General features: G+C 42.5%; 1 long non-coding RNA gene across 1 annotated transcript; it reads left to right on the top strand.

Annotated features, from left to right (window-relative positions):
- Positions 1 to 5182: 5182 nt before the first annotated feature.
- On the top strand, positions 5183 to 7954 carry LOC146189003 (uncharacterized). Its single transcript, XR_014707622.1, has 3 exons — positions 5183 to 5253; positions 6611 to 6667; positions 7719 to 7954. It is a non-coding gene; the product is annotated as an uncharacterized LOC146189003 (long non-coding RNA).
- The last annotated feature ends 1265 nt before the right edge of the window (positions 7955 to 9219 follow it).

Here is a 9219-nt window from a genome sequence, read left to right on the forward strand (position 1 = left end):
AAGAGTCTACGCACCATCTAAATGAGAAAAGAGTGTTCGTGTGCAGAACACACATAGAAATACTTTATTGCCGCTTTGGGATGGTAGGAGGACGAACCGAAAATATAGAAAGGTCTCCATCAGTTAAAAAATAATTAACAGTGATATGATCCGAATGACATATCCCATTCCTGTAGACATATGAAGGCATCATCAACAAAACAATTGGATGCCGACTTTGGATTTCAAAATCATAATAAAATAATAATGAACAGTCTGCCCAATATAATTGTGAAAGCGGCTGTAATTTGTAGATGAGGTCAGGAGCATAACTCATGGCGGGGTATATTTCCAAAATGGCAGTTTTCAATTTTCCGCACTGATTGTCGCTCAGCCATACAGCAAGAGAGGAAATACTTTCTGCAGTCTAAAATGACAAATCGGTCTGGGTTTCGAAACCTGGTTCCACCGGGCAGAGCGCAGATCTTCAACGCCCAGCCGTCCCACGAACAGTCCTTGCAACTTTAAATACATTCGAATATTGCTGCAGGCGGATAACGTTTGGAAAATTATAAGGCTTATCTGCGCAGCAAAATAAACATACAATTAGCAATCTTCGGTAATGTAATTCGGTCCCGACTAACATACTGTTAGTCCTCATAAATTCAGTTCAAAGTAAGAATTTTCAAATAATAACTTGTGCAATTAGTTTTCTTATCAGGCTCACTTACAGGTGACTAGTGCTTTTGAAACCGCGATAAAAAAGAAATATTAGGATGCGATAGTCTAATATTCAAATTTATTAGAATGTATTATATGCAATTATTTTTACTCTGCATATATTCAGAGCACAGGTACCTTTTATATCGGTGGGCTTGATAAAAATATTTGGTTCATTCAAGAAGTCCGCAAAAGTATATTGTTTATTCGTTTCATGCTATTCGTAAACACCATATAATAAGTATGAAACGATAGTCTAAATTATACTCCTGTACTTGACAGCTTAAATAAATTGTGAGAAATATGCCCTTAGATTATCTCTTGAGAACTTTTTAAGTCAGCCGTCATATCTTAAAGTCCTCCTAGAGGTAAAACTAAAAATAAATTTGGACATAGCATGACATGTTTCCGTGAAATGAAATATGGCTCTGTGTAACGTTTTGTAAGCAACGTTTCATTACCGTTTTCTACATTATTCTGCTTTTCCAAAATTGTTCTTCTTTTCTCAAAAAATATCAATAAAATATTTTTGTAGTGCAACATGCCATGACCCACAACACCTATGTTTGTTTAAAACGTGCATATCAATACCTAAAGTTCTGTATATTTTCTTTCGGAGGTATTTGGGCCCTGCAGTTTCAAACAAAGTTCTCAATAAACCTTGCAAGATCTGTTCTTGTTCATGTTTCTTCAACAGTTAAATGCAGCATAGGGAATTTCAATCTAGTGATGCATCTTGATAGCAAGCCAAATGAGCAATATTTGAATGACAGAGTTCCATATAAAAGGGCTTTTTGATCCAATTTAAGAAACAAATCATAATTCGCGTTAAAAACAGGACCAAATTCAGACACACTCTTTCAGGTATAATAACTTCACCCTAGTATCTAATTATGCGAATAGGCACCATGGTTGACGGCATCCAAAATTTAAAAAAAATGCTCTATATCTTCTTTAATTTGACTTTTGCATTATCGATAGCATTGACTAGCTGCCCAAAATACGGTTGCCTTTTATTATCTAACAATTTTTTCACACCCTTACCTTGTCCCTGACGGAATACCGAAAAACGTGTACTGCAAAGACAACTTATCTTCGATTGAAAAGCTTACATTTCGTTTTCGATATTTCACCCACGTGCCAGATAAACTTTTCAAAAACTGGATTTATCTTGAGTTATATATGCATTCAGTTTCCCAATGCAATATGGCAGTCTGAGTCCAAACGTTATATAATAATTAGGCTTTTAGAGATAAAAACCTTTTTTCATTTCACACTTTTACGTGAAAAATATTTTCCTTGAAATGTTGTCACGGCATCGCTCGAGCAAAAGGCTCACTTAGACCTTGTGGGCGAGCTCGGATGAGGGTGAGCTCGAGCTGGTTCTTGTCTGGATGATAAAACCTATACTGTCCCTCTCGACGTCTACGACTGGGCTTCGTCTGGCCTGTGATATTAGGTCGTTGGGTATTATCGGCTGATGCTGCATCGTTCTTCGGAGAGGCGAAGTACATGATCGGTGCCTGTTGTGAGAACCGCCGTTCATTCTGTCAGCCGCAGACCCGGAATTGAGGTCCTGCCTCGACGGAGCGCACCCATGTCTGCGTCCACGACAGCTGTAAGACGCCACCCCCTGCGTTCCTGCTTCTTGTGTGAGTCTGCGAAATCCCCGGACCCGCAAACCCTTTCACGGAGGTTACTCGTAGGGCGCTACAGGCTGGCTGGATCAGTTCGAGCACGGCGCGTATCAACGGCTGTGACGACAATGTTGGATCCGGTACGGCTACTTCAGCTTAGAAGATGCCGCTCGGACCTGGTATGAAAACAGCGAGGCGAGTCTTCCGACGTAGGAGTACTTTCGTTGTAAGCAATTGGAGACTGACACCAGCAGCGACTGCCGTGAATGCGTGCGAGCGTGAATTGACCACTTGCTTTGAGCTCCTAATTGAAGAAGTAGCAATGTACGTGGAAGACGTGATGTCCATCTGCAACCAAGCGGACCCGGTCGGCGAGGTCAATTAAAGCTGTACACTCTCAGGAAATCTACGGGTGCCGTCCTATAGCATCCTTCAATAATATTACCAAGATTGTGGCTCACTCTGCCTGGATGTTCATAGGAAGAGCCATCAAAGGATCGGCGGGAGAATTATCGGGAAGGTCATCTTATATAGCTTTCGGACCGAAAGAGTCTTTCCCGCAAATTGCAGCGAAGAGGGAATCGTATAGAAGAGGCGATAATGAGTGAAGTTCAAGATGGCTAGCCCCTAGGGTAGTGGTGAATTGCCCAGATAATCTGCTGTGTCATGGGGCTGCACGGCGAACTCCAAGAGAGGGGCATTCCCCAAGAAGCCACTTATGCCAAGGTCACGGTAAGAGCCATCACTTTTGACGTGGTCGCATTCTCGGCTGTGGAAGCACAGCGGGCGGCAGTCGGTTATCGTGCATAAGTCGGCCTATCACACCCTGCACTGCTGCGGCTGAAGTGCCTACTCCGCACTATGTGGCTCTGCAGGCGAGTAATACCGGCGAAAAGGCTGTGAGTAGGGCTGCTATGGCGGCGAGCGACGAGCAAAGGACTTGTAAGCATGTACGGGCTGTAAAAGCGAAGAAAACATACAGCACTTTGCATAAAGGGCACGTTTTACTTTCTCGCTGACAGCCTCCAATAAGGCTCAGGAAGCCGTACGGACAGTAGACTGGAGCAGCTGCCGAATCTCATCCCTTGTGACTTCGCGGATGATATCACGCATGTTCGTGACGCTCAGGGTGTCGGCCAGAAAACGGGAACTGAATACTCCAAGTGGTGGGAATTCCCGCAAGCTGACGAGAGTGGACCGTCTCCACGTGGCGTGGGCTCGTTTGAGCTTATCGCATTGGTTAACATTCCAGGCCAATCGGATGTGGAAGCTGCATCATATAATGGCTAGATTTATATTCCGCTGATCATGAAAACGGAATCAATATTTAATAGCCCGAAGTCTAGAAACAAACTTTGTGATTATTTTTGTTCTGTCACACTTTATGGAGACATTTTTAAGGAGGCCTGTTACGATACCTCAATGAAGCATCCCATGCGTTTCCCGTTACCATCAGGGTTTTCTCTACGGCACCGAAACCGGTCTGCATGGGAAAGATGCAAATGGTAGCGGGAAACTCATGAGACACTTTTTTGAGGATTCATCACAAAACAATTTTCAATGTTTGCTTGGGAGTAAAAGCAGCTAGATATGGTTTGTTTTGTTTTGTGGGGTTTAACATCCCAAAGGAATTCAGACTATGAGAGATGCCACAGTGGAGGACTCCCGAAATTTCGACAACCTGAGGTTCCTTAACATGCACTGACATCGCACAGCACATGGGCGCGTGCCATCGAAAAGCTGCCTCCGAGGCCGGGATTAGATCCCGCGCCCTTGGGAACAGTAGTCGAGCACCGTAACCACTGCTTCACGCCAGCGGGGTGCAGCTAGATATGAAAGATATTTTTGAGCAGCCATTCAAGTATCAGAAAATGATCTAAACAACGCCATTATAAGCTGTGAAAAGCATTGTGTTGCTCGGATTGTACACCATCCAGGTTTTAAAATATCATTTAACGTTTTTTTCAGAATAGCAGGTTTACCATAATATTAACACGTATAGCATTCAAAACACATCAAATGACAGTTTAGGTAGTTGCGTGTTTTACGACTCAACCTCTGAGCGTCTACTTCGGTCCCGTGATCTCTCAACAGAAACCCGGTTCATTTCAGCGAGGGATATTTGTTGCACGCTCCTTTTCAAGCAGATGTCGCCTTTACAAAATAGTAAAATTGCAGATAATGTATTTTCGCAGATATCAGAAATGTTAAAGAGACTACTATCTAGTATTTTATACTAGCCATCACTCCTTCCTTTACCTAACTTTAGGGCAGTCTCTAGGGATTTCTTATCGGTGTCAACGCTGTCACTGCGAAACATTGTGAATTACATTTTTCAAGCCAAATAACTTTTTCATGATTCAAAGTTTCAATTCCCCTTGTGGCTGCTTCGAAAACATATTATTGTAAAAGAGGATATTCAAGAAGATTTAAATTGCCACCCATTTCTGAAGGAAAGTGCAGTGAGGTGAGCATTCATTAACCGGTATGCTCAGTCGCAACCACAATTGCGTAAATTGTGTCCAATGTTATAAAATGATTTGCAAAAAAAATACCTCCGTCCTTGCCCTGCTGAATTAAAACAATTAACCACTCTCATTTGTAGCGGACGCAAGTGGACTGGAAGCTGCTTCTACGAAACAATTTCGTTTAAATTAATGACATCAGATTTTCGATTGTCTGAAGCAGCAGTATATCAAAATAGCTTTCACAATGCCCTATTTTCAATCTGCCCGCCTCTTTTTACTTACACGAATGCAATCATGACTTGCGGTGTCAGTAAACTTTAATTAATTTTTCTTTTTCATTCCAATCATGACTGAGCCCAGGTTTTTGGGATATATAAACTTAGCTGCACAGGCAGCAGTTCAGTACACAGCTCTTGTGTGAAGTCATATAGCAACGCTACAACCCTTGGGTAAGTCTTACTACTGCGTATAATCTTTTTTCGATCGGAAGCGTTTCCATCTATAAATTTTACCGAACCTATTTAGCAAGGACGCCCCGCTGAGAGAAATCGTTGCTGCTGTAGCCGGCTCCTTGATATTGATGATTGATTCCAACCGGGCGATATTTTGCTGTGTAAAAATGCATTTCTTCAGATTTAATGGACATTCCAGAACAACCAGTAAAGCAGAAGCCGTTGCTGCGCGAGAATGTGAGTGCTCCACAACGCACGAATCCAGACACCTATATAGGTGTATCATTGCAATGCTTCTCGCTACAGCAGTTTAGAATTAGCCGTGTCGACATGCGGGCCAGCTTATCCCTTCCGTTCCGTAAACAATCCAACCTTAAAGGTGTTCCTGCCGACCTTCCTCCCGCTCACAACAATGATCCGCCAGTCTTTTGATGTGGGCCCGACCGATAACCGGATGCTGCGCTACGTGCGTTTAGTGGTTTTCGCTCCCTCGTTAAAGAGCAATACCGCCAATTGGCAGATAAGACCAAGCATACTTACCGAATACTGATGTCAGCGTCGCATTCCCTTCGCCATCACCGCCATTTGTCATGGCACAGGTTTCCTGAAAGATTTCTCGGAACCGGACCTACAGCGTTGACCGCGGGTCGTTTCCTTAACAGCCTGGTTGGGCGGACGAGCTGTATACTTGACTCTCTGTCAACTCACAACGAATGATGCGATAAGCCACTATGCTTAGCTGTAGCAGTGTTTTATCTAAAAATCATCTGTCTCGCTGAAACGTTTCGCCCATCATAAACTTTAACTTATGGTTACTCATTTTTGCCATCAGCAAGGAATAGAAGAATGTCGTAAGAAATGTAGCAGTCCATTTTTTTTATCATGTACTTAGAGATGAATAGCCAATTTCACAGGAGGTAAATTTCAAATATTTCCAGATATCATAGTACAATACAAAAAGCGGCCATCTTTTCACCTCACCCTGGAGAAGATTAGGAGGCAAAGTCTAACTTGACGAATTTACATATCACCCTTTCAAAGCAGATCCAATATAATCTCTTGCATTGTCTGTGTTCTGTTCAATAAAGGTCAATTTCCCTGCTTTCATATTTAACGACAATAATTCACAGTTGCCGTAGTAACTAATACACGGATATAAAAATCGCCTTGTATTTTAGAATAAAATTTTTCTGCATAGCAACAGACACGTGGCAATTTGAAGTTTTGGCCGGAAGCACTGTCCTTCATAATCAGTTCAGATAACAATCTACATCATGATGGTACTTCTATAGATAACTAAACACACAGGGTTGAAAACGTTTACAAATTTATGTTATGTTCTTTTTTCTTGCAGGACTCATTGCCATGGCTGGTCTTTCAAGATACATATTTATGGGGGCTTTGCTCTCAGGTATGCGTCTGATATACTTTGTGTTTAAACTAATATTGTTAATTATCCAAGAATACGCGACAATAAAACCAGAAACAACAGAGAAACCTACAGCTGGGCCGCAAAAGGGGCTTGCTGGAAAAGAAGCTGTTCGAAAATTCCTCCTTCTCCAACCTAAATCGCATGAAAAGTGCTAGTCGTGGAGCATGGTTCTTTCCTAACACGCAACGACGAAATGTACGAACTCCTTCAAAGGACACAATTACCCATGCCAAATAAGTTTGAACTTTTCTGTCTGTCTGATATCAGAAAATTTAAAAAAAAATCACAGAGTATACACAAATTTCAGGCGCATGCTGCGTACGCTATTTGGCGGCAGCCGCAGCGCTTATTGGCAAAGCACGCAATGCGCAGCTTTTCGCGTATGTGTACTATTATTGTAAAACCGTTTGTGATCCTAGTAAGATTGTCACGGAATATCACGTAAATTAAGGCGCGTTAAGTCTACTACATAACATTCGGCACAAATATTTCTCAATATGAAGAACAACGAACTGCTGCTTCCCGCATTAACGAAGAAAATTCTGCTGTCAATGAAGAAAAGAGCGACAGTTAGGTGCAGTCTAAAACAAGTTAAGAACAACATGCAGTCAACTCATTTGTTTTGATATGTTCAGCAACGTGCATTTTTTTGCCAAATGGATTTCTCTTGATTAGAACGTTTATTCGAGAAGGTATCTCTGGAGTTCATTTGAATATTCCGAACACTCGTTATATGGTACTAGTTAATTGATAGTGCAACGTAATTTATTACAAAATTGCTAAGTCTCTGATTTGTGCAAGTTAGTCATGACGCACGTTGACCACTGTAAATTCGTAATATAATTGTTCTCTCCTGCTGGGTGTTTTATGAGGGCCGGTTGATATCAAAATGCAAAATATTCTCTGACAGCTGCACTCTGTGTAAGTGAAGCAACTTCACACACGATATGTAGTACAGAGTATCAAGTGCATTACAAACACAATGCAGTGGTGCGCCAAAAAAAAACGGATTTGCTTTCTGCTGTTCCAGCGGTTCTGCTGCAGTCACTTGTCGGTGCATCGTACTGGGGCGAGGAGCGGAGCTCCCCTGAATCCGAAGCAAGAGTCGACCATGTTGACACTATGTAGGAGTCCATCTCCTAAATCGTGTATTCCGGCCAAGCTTCTGCTCTGGTTTTCCGAGGGCATGTGCTGTCGAAGATAGCACCTGTATTCTCTCCAAACGGAATGCCCTTATGCCCTTTTAAAATAAACAGTCTACTATAAGCTGGTGGCGCTGTCTATTCGTTACTTCGTTTTGAATGCCGGAAATCACAGAAGAGCGGCAAGGACTAGAGTCTAGTTTTACGTTCTGAGGACCGCGCTTTATGAATCATTATATTAGTAGCATTCTGCCTTTCTTCAGTGTTCCTGCCTATTCCAGAAAAACGTAGCATAACGCGTGGAAACTCTTGTGTAACCTTATCGAAGTGACTGGAGGTGATCACCTCCAGCTGACGCGTGGCAGTGCAATACTTATCAGTACCCTCAGTGTCGAAGACCAACGAAGGTACCAAAGTTTAGGCTTAAAAGGAGAACTGCAGATTTATGGGTATTTGTCAGGACAAATGCTGACAATATCGTCTTCATTGACGCTGTTAACCCACTGGATTATCAGTTCGTAACAGAGGCTTAAGGACTGTAACAGGCTCTGACAGCGCTCACAACCCCATGTGAATTTTTAGGCTTAGTATAAGCTGTTTTTCCTTATTTTCCACTGGATGAAGTTTTGTTACGAACAGCTTGGTCCGTAAACAACTATGAAATCCAAATTTCAAAATATGTAGGAGAGCGCTGGAAAAAAATGCCGCTGACGAAGTTTGACGGTTCGCACAATACCTAAGCAATGCACTCATGCTGGGCATATGAGCGATAGGCTATTAGAACCATTCATCAATTTAAGATTTCTTTGACCGAGCCGTGGAAGCCTGTCACTATTTAGAGCTCGACATAAATCACTCGCCTTACGGGGCGGCATAAGAAAGCGTGCCATTTTCCCAAGAGGTCTGGGTCACCTTCTGAAATGGTTTTAGCTTATTAACGTGCCACACTTATGCAAGCACCGCATCATTATGAGCGACAATGAATTTTATACGGAGCGTCTCTAACCGAGCACGCGGGCATCAACCTCCAGCTCAAAGATGCACCGTGACGACTTCATTTAGTCTTCACTATGAATGAGGACCTGCAAGCCATCCAGTCAAAACATAGCATTCCTATTTCATACCGGGAGACAGTACATGTGGCACCACTCCCAAAGAACATGTCTTCAGTCCACAACCAAGGCAGAAGAAAAACAAGAGTGAATTACATTAGGCGCTAAGTGGAACGGAGTCCGAAAATTCTATATGCAGATGCCACTCTACACGAGCATACAGAAATAACAAGAAGAATAAGATTGAGATGGAGCGCATTTGGCAAGCACTCGCAGACTATGACTAGCACCTTATCGGTAGCGCTCAAGAGGAAAGTATACAACAGTTGCATCTTGC

The sequence above is a fragment of the Amblyomma maculatum genome, chromosome 5, assembly GCF_055883805.1.
Source record: "Amblyomma maculatum isolate TAMU_Amacu chromosome 5, ASM5588380v1, whole genome shotgun sequence".
Classification (NCBI taxonomy): domain Eukaryota; kingdom Metazoa; phylum Arthropoda; class Arachnida; order Ixodida; family Ixodidae; genus Amblyomma; species Amblyomma maculatum.